The sequence below is a fragment of the Juglans microcarpa x Juglans regia genome, chromosome 6D (genome assembly GCF_004785595.1).
Source record: "Juglans microcarpa x Juglans regia isolate MS1-56 chromosome 6D, Jm3101_v1.0, whole genome shotgun sequence".
Classification (NCBI taxonomy): Eukaryota; Viridiplantae; Streptophyta; class Magnoliopsida; order Fagales; family Juglandaceae; genus Juglans; species Juglans microcarpa x Juglans regia.
In genome coordinates this window covers 21,259,885-21,276,208 of record NC_054604.1, presented here as the reverse complement: position 1 = coordinate 21,276,208, position 16,324 = coordinate 21,259,885, and the positions used below count along the sequence as shown (strand labels likewise).

At 38.6% G+C, this 16,324-nt stretch overlaps 1 non-coding gene across 1 annotated transcript; it reads left to right on the top strand.

Annotated features, from left to right (window-relative positions):
• Positions 1-14,658: 14,658 nt before the first annotated feature.
• LOC121236331 lies at positions 14,659-14,765 on the top strand. The gene has a single exon (XR_005934747.1). It is a non-coding gene; the product is annotated as a small nucleolar RNA R71 (small nucleolar RNA).
• Positions 14,766-16,324: the final 1,559 nt, after the last annotated feature.

The following is a 16,324-nucleotide window of genomic DNA, read 5'->3' as shown; positions in this document are numbered from 1 at the left end:
AAGACCCCATAGGATTGTTGAGGCTCAGGCGGTATCAAACCTAATTCCTTTGCCATTGCCTTTGCGTTGGCTGAGGCCTTTGAGGTTCGCTCCAGGTAAGTAGACAACTGGTCCATATTCCATCAAAACTTCAGATTCTTAGAGGGTTGATAAATTGTAGCGTCGATATCGGTCTCACTAATACTATTTAAGATATTCTTGAGAAGTTTAGCCGTATATATTAATGCATCATCAGTGTAGTCATGACGAGCCTAAACAGTGTACTCGTCCTCTATCGAGGAACCATTTAGGTTCATGTTTCCTGGGTATCTGACGTACCTGTAGCAACTTCTACCATTCCAGTTGGAGAATGGTAGTTGAAACTACCATAATGAGATTTCAAGAAATCTCAGCAAGTAACACACAACATACCACAGTTAATACAAGCATACAAAATATATATCATGAAATGCCTGCATGAACATGTACTTGACTTATGCCTTTGACCAGAACTTGACTTATGCACTTGACCATTTTCAAGAGACTCGTATCAGAGACTTAAACTTTTGATAAAAACTTCTTAACCTTTTCTTATTCATGTGAACTTATACAGAACTTGCCTTATCAGAACATATCACAAGATTTACATCGAGTGATCCTTAGCACTTAGGCGCATATTCTTATTTAGAGAGTGGACATAATACGTTTCCCCTTAGCACTGCGTGTTTCTGTTAGTTACTACACCATCAACAGTCCATACACCGTGATGAATACGTCATAGATAAAGATTCATATTAACTAGACCTTAGTTTGTCGGGTTACATGCCTTATGCACCCACTAGCGTTAAGCGCTTCCTCGCTCTGGTATCCTTTGAGAAGGATCCATTCGAGGCTCATCGACGGTACTTTGTCGACCTAGGAGTTACCATTTCATTCTTAAACACTCCAGAGTGGACAGAAGAGTTCCACTAGGAAATTCTCCCGTCCTAGCATTTGGGGTCATGATAAAACTTATAAACTCTTTTCTTTGAAAACATTTTCTGAAAACACTTTCTCTGAAAACACTTTTCCCTAAATGCTTATGACAAGAGACTTATAACATACGCACTTACACTTGACATATGACGTGAAATGACATGCATGAGATAACCAAGCATAACATGTTCATTTCTTAGCATGATAACATAAACCATATGAGATATCAAAACACATACATGGAACCATGAAAACTTGCTTAGGCCGAAACTCATAGGCGCAAAAATATGAAGATTCATCACTTAAACATGTTCCAAACCTCAAGCATATAATATAGAAATCAAGACATAGTGAAACAAAACATGAAATCATAGGTTTTGACCAAGGTCCGAAACTTTCGAGACATATTCAAATCGAAATATCATGTTGCATAAACCATCAACCTTAATTAAGTGAAAACAGAAACTTATGGGAGTATTTCATGGCATTTTCATCACAAATCCAAAACATATAATTCCTTCCTTAGAGTTACTCAAAATCACATTTGCATATTGAAAAAAACAACCAAGAGATAACAAACAAAGCAATCGAAATAATGAAAGGATTTATACAAATATATACAAGCATTAACCAAGAGTAAGTTGAGTGTAAACTTACAAAAATTCACGTAAAGAAATACTAGCAATCTGTAAATCTAAACATACTATATTGGAGAGAGTAACTAAAACCTACCTCATGTTCTTGAGTGTGTGTGTGGATTTCTAGGGCATCACGTGGTCTTAAACCATTCGGCTTCTAGGATTTTTGGATTAAAATCCCTTCATTTCACTCATGAAGGAAAACAAAACCTAAAGTGAGCAAAGATACATGTGGTAGTCGAAAACATGGAAGATGAACTTCCCCTTACTAATCGGCTTCAAGGGTTTTCTTAAATCCCTAAGTCATTTTTCCAAGAAAACGTTAGAAAGTGTGGGTGTTCTACCTTTCTCAAAGTCTAATGAGATTTGAATCTCATTTTCGGATTGAGAAGTGACATGTGTGTGTGCAAAACTTAAAAGGAAGCCAATCCTTACCTTACTTATCCTTGGTGGTGCCGAAATCCCTTCTCTTGCAAGGATCCTCCTTGTTTGGTTGGAAAGAAAATACAAGAAAGTGCGTAAACTTTCAAATGAACATGGGAGAATTGTGTGGAGAGAGTGAGAACTCATGCAATTTCTGAAAAAATGGCAAGGGAAAAGCCCCTTGGCGTGAACCCCTTCTTTTTTATAGAAAACCCTTCACTTCCCTCCTTGGTTGCTTCCAAAATTCTTGCATGGATGACAAGTGACATAGGTTTCTTCTTCCCCTTTACCTTTTGCCGAAAATGCCTCTTGGAGTTCTCTACTTGGATTGCATTGGGAAGGGACATCTTGGGAGTGTCGTGTAGGGTTTCTCTTCCCTTGGCCGAAATTCCCTTCTCTCCCCTTTATGCCATTCCTTTCCTTAAACAAGTAAATATTTCATCAAGGGTAGCTTGGTAAAACATTACATTCCTTTTCCTTTTCCTCACAAGCAACCTTTGGCATGGATGACAAATGTCATTGGGCGTGGCATGTGCCATAGCCCTAGCCGTCCACTCATTCTTCCTTTCCCAAGATGATGCTTCATCTTCCAAGTGCTCATTCTCTAGGTGACCTTTCATGTACCATTGGTCCAAAATAAACTAAGTGACAAGTGGCAAGTGAATGGGGGGTGCTTGGGAGTGTTCTAGCCGAAACCCTAAGGGCATATTTGTCCTTGATACAAAGTCTATTCACATATTCTTCTAGAAACTTAGTGCATGCTTGGCACTTGGCAGAAGCTGACTAAATTCGAAATCCTATGTGCCTCCTTTCAGTTCCCTATGCAAAACTTCTAGAAAAGCTCCATTTCACTTCCCTAGGCTTCCCTTTCCAAGACATCTACATTGGAACTCAAATTCTGGGCAAAACAATGGGCTAGGCTTGTAAGCCATTCTTGGTGCTTTCCTACACCTCTCTCTCCCCTTTAACCCACTATCAAGACTAGATTCAAGGTGTAACATTCTTATGACACATGGCACTAGTGACTTAGAATTGGGTCACGGGCCTAAACCATTGAACCTGGGTTTCTAAATAGGGCCGAAATTACAAAAGTAAACTAAAGTCACTCTCCTCTTGGGCTCAAGTTACCACATCAAAGAATCTAAGGCCTTCTAAAGTAACTAAGGCTCCTAAAATGTCATCAACCTAGAACGAATTCTAAGGATCAAGCCTAGACAAACTCGGGTCATCACACAAGGGATTTACCCACAAATTCTTCATATTTGACTAAGCACTGGCATTTGGCTAAGCCAATGCCAATACTCTAAGAACATTCTTGAAATCAAAAGAATCTGAAAACAAAATCTGAAAAATAGAGAGGTGCATGTGACAGACTCAGAAAAGAAACAATTGAAAGTAAGTTGCCACATGCAGGGTTGGATGGGTATTTTTGTAATGCTATAAACTTATGGGTATATTAGGAAGACCAAAATCCAAAAAGAAGTATGCTTGAAATTACAAAACATTGGACAAACAAAGAAATCGAGTGATAACTGGGGACTCACCGAGAGAAGAAGAGGTGCGGAGGGCTGGTGGCTGGCCGAGAGTTACAGTGGCTTCCTCTGAAGCTGACGGCGAAGTACTGAGAGAGGGGGAAATAACTTGTGGTCTTAGATCGGGACACCAGAGAGAGAAAGTAGTGATTGACGGTCAGGGCTTACCGAGAAAATGCGAATCTGACGGAGGTGGCTGGCCGGTTTCTCTATGGTGGTGGATGGTGAACAGAGGTGAAACTCACAGAGCACAAGTATGTTACTCGCGGTGGAGAGAAAATGAAAGCGACGTAGGAGTTTAAGGGGTTGGTAGTGTAGGAAGGAAGGCTCACCTCCGGCAGGCTCTATTGTGGTTTCCAGCGAGGTGGCTGACTTGGTATGAAGAGAAAGTGCTACGGTGGTTGTTGGGAAGTGGCTTCTCGATTTTTGCTGTGTAGCTCGGTTTGAAGTGTGGAGAAAATTTGATTTCGATGGGGGGTTCTGGCCGCGAGATATTGTGGGTTTGTTGAAGGGAAAAAAGATAGGATTTATGGGACGGTTTTGAAGTGAGTGTTTGTTACTGATTAGGAAATATTCAAACCAAGAAATCAAATAGAGGGAAAATGGGCGTTTAGAGTGGAAGAGTCCCACTCAAATCTCAAACCAGATTAACTAAAATAATAATAATAATGAAAAATCCTAATTTAGGACCGTTTGTTTACAATCTCCTCCCTTAAAATTAATTTCGTCTTCGAGATAAAACGTACTTCAATCAAACAAGTATGGGTACTTGGTCTTCATGTCTTCCTCTAACTCCCAGGTGCCTCTTTCTCCGTGTGATTGCTCCAAAGCACTTTGACCATCGGAATGGTCTTCTTGTGAAGTACTTGAGCCTTCTGTACGAGAATCCCTACAGGAAACTCCTTGTAGGTGAGATATTCGCAACTTGGAGTGGCTCGTACTCTAATATGTGTGTAGGTTCTAGTACACACTCCCGAAGCATGGAGATGTGGAAAACATCTTGAATAGCTTATAACTACGGTGCGAGAGCCAACCTGTATGCTACAATGCCAATTCTTTCCAGTACATCAAAAGGGCCTAGATATCTCTTACTCAGCTTGCCTTTGTTTCCAAACCTAACGATTCCCTTCATCGGTGCAACTTTCAGGGATAGGTATTTAATTTAGCTACCCTTGAAGTCCATCATACATGCTCTAAGCATATCCTCTAAAATCTGCATTATTCTCTCTGACTATCCATCTGTCTGAGGGTGAAAAGCTGTGTTGTAGGTCAACTCTATCCCTAACTCCTTTTACAGGCTCCTCTAGACTACTGAAGTGCAATGAGTATCTCTGTCTGATACAATCTTGGAGGGGATTCCATGCAATCTTAAAATCTCACATACATACAGCTTTGCTAACCTGTCTGAAGAGTATGTCATCTGAATTGGAACGAATTGAGATGACTTTGGCAATCTATCAACGATCACCTATGTTGCATCCTAAACCCCTGGTGTCTTAGGAAATCCTGAAACAAAATCTATACCAATTTCATCCCAATTCCAAACAGGTAGGAGGAGTGGTTGTAATAACCCGGAAGGCCTTTGATGCTTTGCCTTGACCTATTGACAAGTTAGACATCGAGCCATATGGCTGGCTATCTTGCGCTTCATACCGCTCCACCAAAATTGTCGCTTCAAATCTCGGTACATCTTGGTGCGCCCTAGGTGAATAGTATAGAGTGAGCAGTGAGCCTCTCTCAAGATCACTTCTCTGATCTCCTTAACTTTTGGAACACATATTCTTCCCTTGAACCTTTGAGTGCTATTATCAAATACTGCAAATTCGAGACTTTTGCCTTCTTGTACCTCTCCCTTGATCTTCACTAGATTTGTATCTCTGGTTTGGGCAGCCTTGATCCGGTCCATCAATGACGAACCCAAAGTCAAGCTACTTAATCGGGCCTGTGCATCCATTATCATCTCAATCCCTACTCAATCCATATCCAGTAAAATATGTCTATGTATACATAGTAGCAAGGGTACCGAAGGACGATTTTCTGCTAAGAGCATCTGCCACTACATTAGCCTTACCCAGATGATAGTTAGTCATAATCTTTCAAAAGTTTTAACCATATGCGTTGCCTTATATTCAACTCTTTCTGTATAAAGAAAGACATTAGGCTCTTATGGTCTGTATAGATCTCACACTTTTCCCTATAGATATAGTGCCTCCACAATTTCAATGCAAAGACAATTGTTGCAAGCTCTAAATCACATGTTAGATAATTTTTCTTGTAACTCTTGAGTTGCCGAGAAGCATAAGCAATAACCTTTCCATGTTGCATCAAAACACAACCCAATCCCTTCAGAGAAGCATCACTGTAAATAACAAATCTCGTATTGCTGAAGGGAACGATGAGCACTGGTGTTGTCACTAATCTCTTTTTAAGCTCTTGGAAACTCCTTTAACATTCTTCAGTCTACATAAATTTCTACTCATTAGATTAGTCATTGGGGATGCAATGCTAGAGAATCCCTTAACAAGCCTCATGTAGTAACCCTCAAGACCTAAGAAGCTTCTTAGATCATTTACACTAGTTGGCTTGGCCCATTTCACAACTGCTTCAATTTTGGCCGGGTATACTGAAACTCCTTCTTTCGACTCAACATGCCCCAAAAAGGTAATCTCTTGCAACCAAAAATCACACTTTTTGAATTTCGTGAACAACTACTGTTCTCTCAAATTCTGTAACACAGTCCTAAAATGCTCCTCATGTTCAACTTGGCTTTAGGAGTAAATAAGGATATCGTCAATGAAAACAAAAACAAACCGATTGATATACACTTGAAAACTCTAGTCATCATGTCCATGAAAGCTGCGGGGGCGCTCGTCAAACCAAATGGCATGACATGAAACTCATAATGTCGGTATTGTGTTTTGAATGTCTTCTTTGAAATATCTTCAGACTTGATCTTAATCTGATGGTAACTGGAACGCAGATCAATCTTGGAGAAAACTTGGGCCCCCTGTAACTAATCAAACAAATCGTCAATTCTTGGTAGTGGATACTTCTTCTTAACTGTCACCTGGTTCAATTCTCGATAATCAATACAAAGTCGCATCGAACCATCCTTCTTTTTCACAAAAGGAACTGTTGCACCCTATGGTGACACACTAGGGCAATTAAAACCCTTATCCAAAAGCTCATGCAAGTGCTCCTTAAGCCCCTTTAGCTCTACTAGGGCCATACGATATGGTGCCTTTGATATGGGTGTAGTCCCTAGTAGAAGGTCAATCAAGAAGTCGGTCTCTCGACTGGAGGCAATCTTCGAAGATCGTTTGGGAACACGTCTTGAAATTCTCTGACAATGGAAATATCTTCAATTTTAGGTCCCTCTGCAGTTGGTGCTACAAAACTAGCTAGGAACCCTGAACATCCCTGTCTTAGTAGTTTGGTAGCCTGCAAGGCCGAGATCAACTGAGGGAGGTGTTCCCTCACTTTGAGCAAATATTGAAGTCCTCTTTGCTCGAGGGTGTGAAAACTACTTTTTTAAAGTAGTCTACACAAGCATGTTTTCGAGATAACCAGTCCAACCCCAAGATTACATCGACTGCCAACATCTCAAATATCACCAAGTTTGCTGGGAGATGCCTCCCATGAATTTCAATGGGGGAATTCCTAAGTATAGTATCGTAAACTATTTGTTCGTCGGTGGGTGTAGCAACAGATAGTGAACAATCAAGACTCTTTGGTGCTTTCACATCCAAACAAGCATAGGTACATGATATAAAAGAGTGTGTGGCATCTAAATCAAACAAGACGGTAGCATAACGAGAAAATAATAGAAGGGTACTTGTAACCACATTATTAGATGTTTTAGTATCTCCTAGAGTAAGTGTAAAAAATTAGGTTGGTGTGGTAGCCCTCTGTGATGCCCCCAAGTCACTACTTAGGATGTAACGGAGTCTTGAAGCGTCAGGAGATGCAACACATGATTACATACCCCCCCCCCCCGGTTCATGACAATTAATATGCAAGACATCCTAGTATGCAATAATCACAGCGGAATAAGGGTGACTAAAAAACAATTTTATGCTAGAATGAACTTAAATATCCCAAATGATTAATTAACCATAAATAGATATTTTCTCACTTAAGAGGTCCACATAAGTTCAGACATAAAGTGGGAGATAGAATCTCCTTAATACAGATACTACATAGTTAGATCAACTCTCTCATCCGCTTTATGGTGTATAGAGCCATCGCTATAAACACTAAGATCAAATCGATCTTCTTCTTAGGATCGGGCTCATCCTCAACAATCTGAAGCCAACAGTTCGTCCTGCTCGTCATATGCTGGTCCTGACACAACTTCTACTATTCCGGAGGGAATAGTAGTGAGACTACCACAGTGAGATTACTTGAAATCTCAGTGAGTTAAACAAACAACTTACACATAGATAAGATATGCATGATAAATGATAAACATGAGATGCATGCTCGATATGCAGAAAAATCCGTATTTGTCTCCAATCGAAATTCCTCAACATTTTCCAAAAAACTTTGTTACAAATTTTCTTACAGAGAATATTTTTCACTTCATCTTTTCAAAAACATAATATTTTATTGTTATTAAAGCCATAATTAACATAACATAATGTATGGTATCATTACTCCCCTATATGCATTATGAGTACCTGCCGGTGACTGTAGTACAACTCACATTGAAATTACATTCTTTGCAGACTCACCCAATGCATTGGTATCATAACATATCATCATTATAACATAACATCATAACGTATGCACGCACTAGCATTAGGTGCCATAAATTACTTCGCTTCAGCATTCTTTAAAAATAATACATTCAAAGCCCGTTGACAGTTCTTTGTCAACTTATGGTTTACCACTCCATTTTTACTCACTCCAGAGTGGACAGAGGAGTTCCACCAGATAAATCCCCATCCTAGCCTTTGGGGTTGTGACAAAATTTATTTTTATGCTATGCTTGGAAAATGCGTTTCATGACATGTGCATAGGTAGTAGGCTTCATGTGAAAATGACATTTATATGCAATATGTTAAAATGATGAGAAATTTTACATGTCATGTAAGCAAGTAATTAAATGCTCAATGATGTTTCATGCTCAAAATGACATTTAATATGAATGTGAGCTTATACAAGAATAGTGCCCTAAATCACTTGATGACCTTCTTGACAAAGGCTAGATGAATGTTATAGGTGTAAGGCTGAATGGTTATGAAGTTGGACAATAAATCTCATGAGAAACCAAGTTGTTGGCCAAAGGGTTGGGTTTCAAAACTGCCCAGGTTTTTTATTACCTTTTGTCCTATCTTGTGATCTATTTTGTTGGTATGATAACCCCTATCTGGTAGCTTTTCCAGGTGTGGGAAAGAGGGGTGATTGGTTTCTATGTGATTATGTTAGAGCAGAAAATGAAGGAAGATGGATTGATTATGGTTTCAATCGAGTGACCTAAGCATAACTCTCCTTTTGCCAATCGGTTTTGCTGCCTTTGGGAGATAATTGGACAAGCATGTACTTAACCTTGGAACTAAAGGGTAGAGGTGGTGGCGTGTGTAAGAGGCTATTTTAGGTGTAGAAAAAAAAATCCTTGAAAAAGCATGGGTATTCGGTTTAGTCCATTCTTCAAGTTCCAAGGTGAGTAGTTGTGTTTTTGGCTTGGCTTATGGGACTATTTTTAGCCCCCTCTTAGGTCTAATTTTAGGTGATATAATGAGGGTTAAAGAGTGTAGAATACCTCTTGAAAACTTGTGGAAGGGGAGTTGGGTTTTGGTGGCTTGTTGAAAGGTTGCATGGTTTTGCATCTAGGTGCCGATTGGTGGGTTGTGGTGGTATTGACATGACTTTGTCTCAAGTGACATGGGTTGAGTTATAATCTTCAAGGGTTTTCTAAGAGTGATGCAAAACAAGTGTAAAAGACAAAAATTTCAGATTTAAAATTATGAAGAAAAGAGTTTCAAGAAAACTATTCAAGTCATGATGCTTGAATTACTATTCATGGGTGTGATGAATAGTAATCCTTAACTCAAGCTAGAAGGTTTACCATGGTTGAAAGAGAATCCTAGGGGTGTGTAGTTTAAGCTTGGGTAGAATGGAAACCAATGATATGGTGCATGTGGGCCCCATTTGGAAGAGTGAAATGAAATACAAGGCTTGGGCTTCAAGTGTTGGGTTTTTTCATTGGGCCATATGAACAAGCCTTTGTTTTGGGCCTATAAGTGGATTTATATATGGACTTCACGTCCAGGTTTATTGGGCCTTTCCTTGGCCTCAATAGTCTACTAGGTTGGGTCTAACTTTGGGTCTTTTCTAAATTGAGCCAATAGCCTTGAATCTTACTAAGTTGGGCCTAATATCTTGTGTCTCCCAAGTTGGGCCTAAGGTCGTAGTGTCTATCCTTAGCCCATCTCATCTTAGTAAGCTAAGGCCCTTATTAAACCACTCTTAGGCCTTCTCTAATTCATCTAGCATTTTAACCAAATCACTTAGCCCATCAAGGTGGCAAGTCTCAACTTGCCATGTGTCATCCTTTAATTGGCCTCTTGGCACCTTTCCTCAAATTAATAAAGCATTGCAAATTCTTCAAAATAATACTACTAAATCAATCAAGCCCTAAAAATTTCCAAGTATCCCAACTTCTACTTAGCTAGGGTTATGGCTACTATGGTCAAGGCCTAAAGTGTTTTTAAGTGGGGTGTTACACCCTCAATCCACTTCCTGGAACTAGAGCTGGTGCGTTCTTTTTGGGACAGTCTCGAGCCATGTGGTTTGGCTCTCTACATTTAATGCAAGCATTCTGGCTCACAAAACAGTTTCACGGATGCCTTTTTCCGCAAGTCTTGCAAACTAGATGGGATTGACTACCCTGAGACAGCCGCAGATGGTAACTTGGGGTAGGCTTCTAGTTTCTATTGGGCATTGGCCGTGGTTGTTGGTGTTTCTTTTGATCGAGTGGTTGTTGGTGTTTCTTTCGATTGAATAGTTCTACATTCACCCTCATATCTTCTTCCACCAGAGTAGCTTGAGTAACTATGTCGATGATAAGACTACACAATTAGCTTAATCCAAATATCAATGCCATCTTACTAGATCTCCAATCCAAAATCTGTCAAGCCTAACTCTTGTATTTCTATTAGGGTATCACATGCAATGCACCATTTTGAATCCCTTAGGGTTCAAATCCCTTCCTTTTCCCCTTGCCCCGACACCTCTCTCTCTCACACACACACATTTCCCCTCTTGTGCATAGACACCCTCTTGACGGCTCCCTCTCACTCTCTTAGTCTTCCACTCCTTTCTCTTTGTCTCTCCCTCTCTTACTCTGTCCGATTCCCTCATTCTCTCTCTTACACTCTCTCTTCTCTCCTCTTCAGCAGCATCTCTAAAATGTTCTCTCCAAACTTGGCTTCTGCAATTATTGCCTCGTTAAGAAATTCTTGAAATTTTTTTTATTTGAAGATGGGTCACAAGGCAGCGGATCCTTGGCTGCAAAAAATCTTTTAAACCTCCGTGCTTGCATATTCTTTGTGACAGTTAAATAAGGTGCGAATCCTTTGAGTTCCATGAATCTGATTGCGTATTACTCCATCGACATGTTCCCTTGCACCAACGACACGAATTTTAGTGACTTATGTTGTCTAACCGATTTTGGGAGAACCAATTTTTAAAATTTTCTTTGGACCTTTCCCCAATTCGAGCAGTGATGTTTTGTAATTCTCTTGTCAATAGCTGTTGTTGCTGACTCTGGAACAACACCTGATTCTATCTAAGCAACTCTAATAGTTGACGGACTACCTCTGTCACGACATGTCCACCATCCATGGACTGGATTTTTGGTCAGGCTATTATGAGCTATGTGTTTCATCCTGAGACACATAAGGTCTCGTGTGTCAGACTAAAGAATCTAAGTTTGCACTTCCAAAGTTCAACCTTACACAAAAACACTAGTATTCCTATCTTAGCTTGATCACATCCGACTATGTTGAATCAATATGTCATTCCTTACAGCTAGTTGTACCTTTATTTGTCGATTTGACAATGTAACTCCCTAAGGTTCACACAATCTATAACCTTGAATCTGATTAGAATCGTCTTCCAAACTTATGCTCAATTTATAACTTAATATAAAATACGATCATTATTGGAAGTCTGCAGATTCAATGCCTTCAATTCTCATAAAAATTTGTCTCCTAATGTCTCCCATTGTATAATGCAGATTCAATCAAAGATCTTCTATCCAATAGTTGTAGACCCGAACTTCAGATATGATTAGACTGAATTGTTTCCTAATAGGAGTCTTTACTTAAAGTTCCCAATTCTAAAATCTGATTCTGAGTGATTTGAATCTGTTACCTTCCTCAATTCGTGACTTTCATTCTTGCTCCATAATCCATACAGTTGGGCCAAGTTGCCTTTGTTTTACAGCCGATGTTTTCATGCTTCCCTACTTCAACACTTCAGTTTATTCAAGCCTAAACATCTCGAATTTATGCCTAAATATGCTAATAACTTATACCTATATTTTGGTATTGAATTTCAAGTGACTTGTGGGTTTACCCAGAGATGTAATAGCTCTAATACCACCATGTGATGCTCCTAAACTCCGCTTGAAATTCTTCAGTTAAGAATGCAATGCACCTAGCATGCTTATAACAATTTGCAATAATCACAACCGATAATTTTTTTTAGCAATACACATTGTACTAGAATGCTAATCCCAAAATGCAAACACTTTTTCATTAATACTTACATAACAAAAGTCACATCATTTATCCAAGATTTTAAGGTAAAACACCCATATAACAAAAGTAGGGTCCCAAAACATGCACCCTTTCTTAAACCTCAAAAGAGAAGCACATGGTACATGGCTAGAAAATCCTAATCCTCATCTTGAAAATCTCTACAATTTCGTCAAACAATATCGAATTGACATCCATAAAATGCTTAGCCAATGCAAAACGGTTCTCAAGGGCGAGAAACTCTTCACATATCAGCATCCATTGGGGCACTTGATTTCTCCCCAAAATTCATTCAAAACTGTTTACTAGACGTATGATGATATCCATATAGCAATCTATCAGCTAAAAACGAGTAAACTCCGTGTCAATTGGCTTTGGCCACACCACTCTTTGCCTCGTCCAGTTAGGTTCCATTGGTTCTTGCCATGGTTTCTACCATTTCAGGTGGAATGGTAGTTGGGACTACCATAGTGGGATTTATTAAATCTCAGCAGGTAGGCTCATAAACTACTAACAATATAAATAAAAACAAAATTTGTCAAAGGTAAACACAACTGCTAATAATTCTTTTTTAGTAGTAGCATAATTAAGATGAGCTCCTGTTAAGGTTCGACTTGCATAATAAATAACATGAAAACTTTTATCTTTTTTCTACAGCAAAATAGCCCCTATAGCATAATCTTTGGCATCACACATTAATTCAAAAGGTAAATTCCAATCTGGTGACACAATAATAGGTGCTGAAATTAATTTCTTTTTCAATGTTTCAAAAGCATGCAAGCATTCATCAGAAAATTCAAACCGAGTATCTCTAATCAACAGAGTGCAGAGAGGTTTAGTAATTTGGAAAAAATCCTTTATAAACTGACGATAGAACCCGGCGTGACCCAAGAAGCTCCTCACACCCTGCACATTGGTCGGTGGTGGGAGTTTGTCAATAACTTTTATTTTTGTTCGGTCGACCTCAATTCCCTTGAAGGAAATGTGGTGGCCGAGCACTATTCCCTCTTTGACCGTGAAGTGATATTTTTTCCAATTTAAAACAAGATTTGTTTCATTGCATCTCTATAAAACCAAATATAAATTAGATAAGCAGTTAACAAAAGAAAGACAAAAAACCGAGAAGTCATCCATGAAGACTTCTAAAAACTTTTCCACCATGTCCGAGAAGATGGAAATCATGCATCTTTGAAAAGTGGCTGGCGCATTGCAAAGGTCAAAAGGCATACGCTTATATGCAAAAGTGCCATAAGGACAGGTGAAAGTGGTCTTCTCTTGATCCTCGGGTGCAATGGCTATTTGATTTGTAACTGGAATATCCATCTAGAAAATAGTAGTACGCATGGCCGGCAAGTCTTTCTAGCATTTGATCAATAAACAGTAAAGGAAAATGGTCTTTACAAGATGTGTCATTCAGTCTTCGATAGTCTATGCATATTCGTCATGCCATGACCATCCTCGTCAGTATGAGTTCGTTGTTGTCATTCTTGATCATAGTTATCCCTCCTTTCTTTGGAACAACTTGCACTGGACTTACCCATGCACTATCTGAGATTAGATAAATGATCCCGGCATCTAAAAGTTTCAACACCTCTTTATGCACCATTTCTTGCATTGATGGATTCAATCTTCTTTAGGGTTGGACAATCGATTTAAAATTATCCTCCATTAAATTCTTGCACATGCAAATTGAAGGACTAATTCCTTTTATGTCCGAGATGGTCTAATCCAAGGTCATCTTGTGCCTCAAGATTGCGAATTGAAGCCGAGTTTTTTTGGATCACCATATCAATCTTTTGCATGTAATCATGAACATATCCTCAAGTGTCGGCTTCTTCTCTTGCTGTGGAAACTGTTAAGATGATTTAGTCGGCACTTGGTTATTACTCCATAAAAATTCGGGTGATTTCTCTATCCGGGATTGAACGTGTTTGAATAAGGATTATTTTGACGTTAGAATTTGGACACGTAATGAGCTTGTTCATGACTCGGTTAGACAAATGGATTCCCCACTTGGCAATCTACACTTGAATGATTTCCTGCGCAATGATCACAAACAACATTAGTTTGAATAGCAATAACATTCATTTTACCTATTTGTTTCAATAGATCTGCCAACTGAGCAGCAATTACGAATATGGAGTCAAGCTCAATAACGTTGGCCGCCTTCTTTGGCATTGCTCTCTCTACGGCCACTGATAATTGTTAGATGCCAACTCTTCCAGAAGTTCATATGTGGCTTCAGGGGTCTTACTTATTAATGCTCCTCCCGTGGCAGCATCAACCATAGATCGATTTGTGAATCCCAAACCATTATAAAACATCTATACTTGGAGCCAGGTTGAGAGGTCATGATGTGGACACTTGTGCAATACATCCTTGTATCTCTCTCATGCCTCATATAATGATTCACCCTCAAATTGGGTGAAGGTAGTGATATCATTCCATAACTTTGCTATCTTGGCCGGAGGGAAATATTTCGCTAAAACTTTTTGTGCCAACTGTTCCCAGGTGGTGATGATGTCAGACAGCAAAGAATTTAGCCAAACTTTTTCTTTTTCCATAAGTGAAAAAGGAAAAAATCCCAATTGAATTGTATCATCTATCACTCCATTGTATTTAAACGTATCACAAATTTCTAGGAAATTTGCAATATGGACATTAGGATCCTCTTCTGACAGCCCTCCAAACTGGATGGTTTGTTGGATAATTTGAATGATGGTCGGCTTGATCTCAATGTATAGTTGGTCGCCTTATTCTGGACGTCGCCCCATCAACCGAGGGCATCACATAGTCTCCTAACACCTTGTGCTCCTGGCTAGCCATATTAACTTTGGAGGCAGCGATCTCTTTCTTTTTCTCTTTATTGATCCGACATAAGGTTCTTTCAATCTCGGGATTGAAAAGCATATGCTCTAATGATTTAGATCGGTGCATGCACTTCTAATTCCTGAAAAAAAAATATCAAACTGAGATTAAAAAAAAATTAAAATAAATAAAGTAAAATAAAATCCAAATTAGTAAAAATCTAGCTGGTATCAATATCAATAACAAATAAATATTCCCAGCAACGATGCCAAAAACTTGTTTGCATAAAAATATATCAGTATGTGCACAAAATCGTAACAAGTAGTAAAGTGTTTTAAAGAAAACGGATATCGAACTCACAAAGAATAATTATGCTATTGAGTATTGAAATTGACTAAATTAATTACTATTTGGGAAACCGAATTTTGAAGAGTGGATTATCTAAATTTAATTGAAGAAAAGAACATTAAAATTTAGATTTTTAAAATAATAAGAATAGATCTAGAGCATTTGATTTCACCTATCAAATCCTACACAATTTATTCTTCCTTGTTATAGAATCCCAATTATCCCAAGTTGATGATAAAAATCCCTCAAGTATTCAATATTTTCTCTCGAACAACACCAAAAAATTTCCAACTAATAACTTCATATCTCTATATGAATTTAACTAATTTGAAACTCATTAAGTTCTTTGGATTTTTCTTGAAAATCACACTAGTCGCATAAAACATCTTTGCTTTTACTCAACTAATGGTGTTTAATCTTAGAGCTTTAATCACAAATCACCTCTCGGACTCATTACAATCCAAAAGATCGAACAATAGTTAGCTAGAAATTTGTAAGCATTAAGAACAAGGAATAAACATTCAATCATGAAAATATTGAAAATAAAATAATTAGGAATATAAATTGTGTATGTGTTATATGCTAGGATACATCAAAACTCTAGAAAATAAAATTAGTTCATAATGAAATTAAAAGGAACAAACAAAACTGGTGTTTTTCAATGGAGTTAGTTGATGGAGCATGCGGCTCTCGCCTCTGCTCCCCTAGATCTACCTCCTTGAAAGAAACTCAAATAATAAACTTTGAACTCACGAAACCTAAACTCAGACTCTCTAAATATCCAAAACTAAAAGCTCCAAAAACCAAAAGACCCCTTATTCATCCAAGAGACGGAATTAAATAGATATCAAAACTC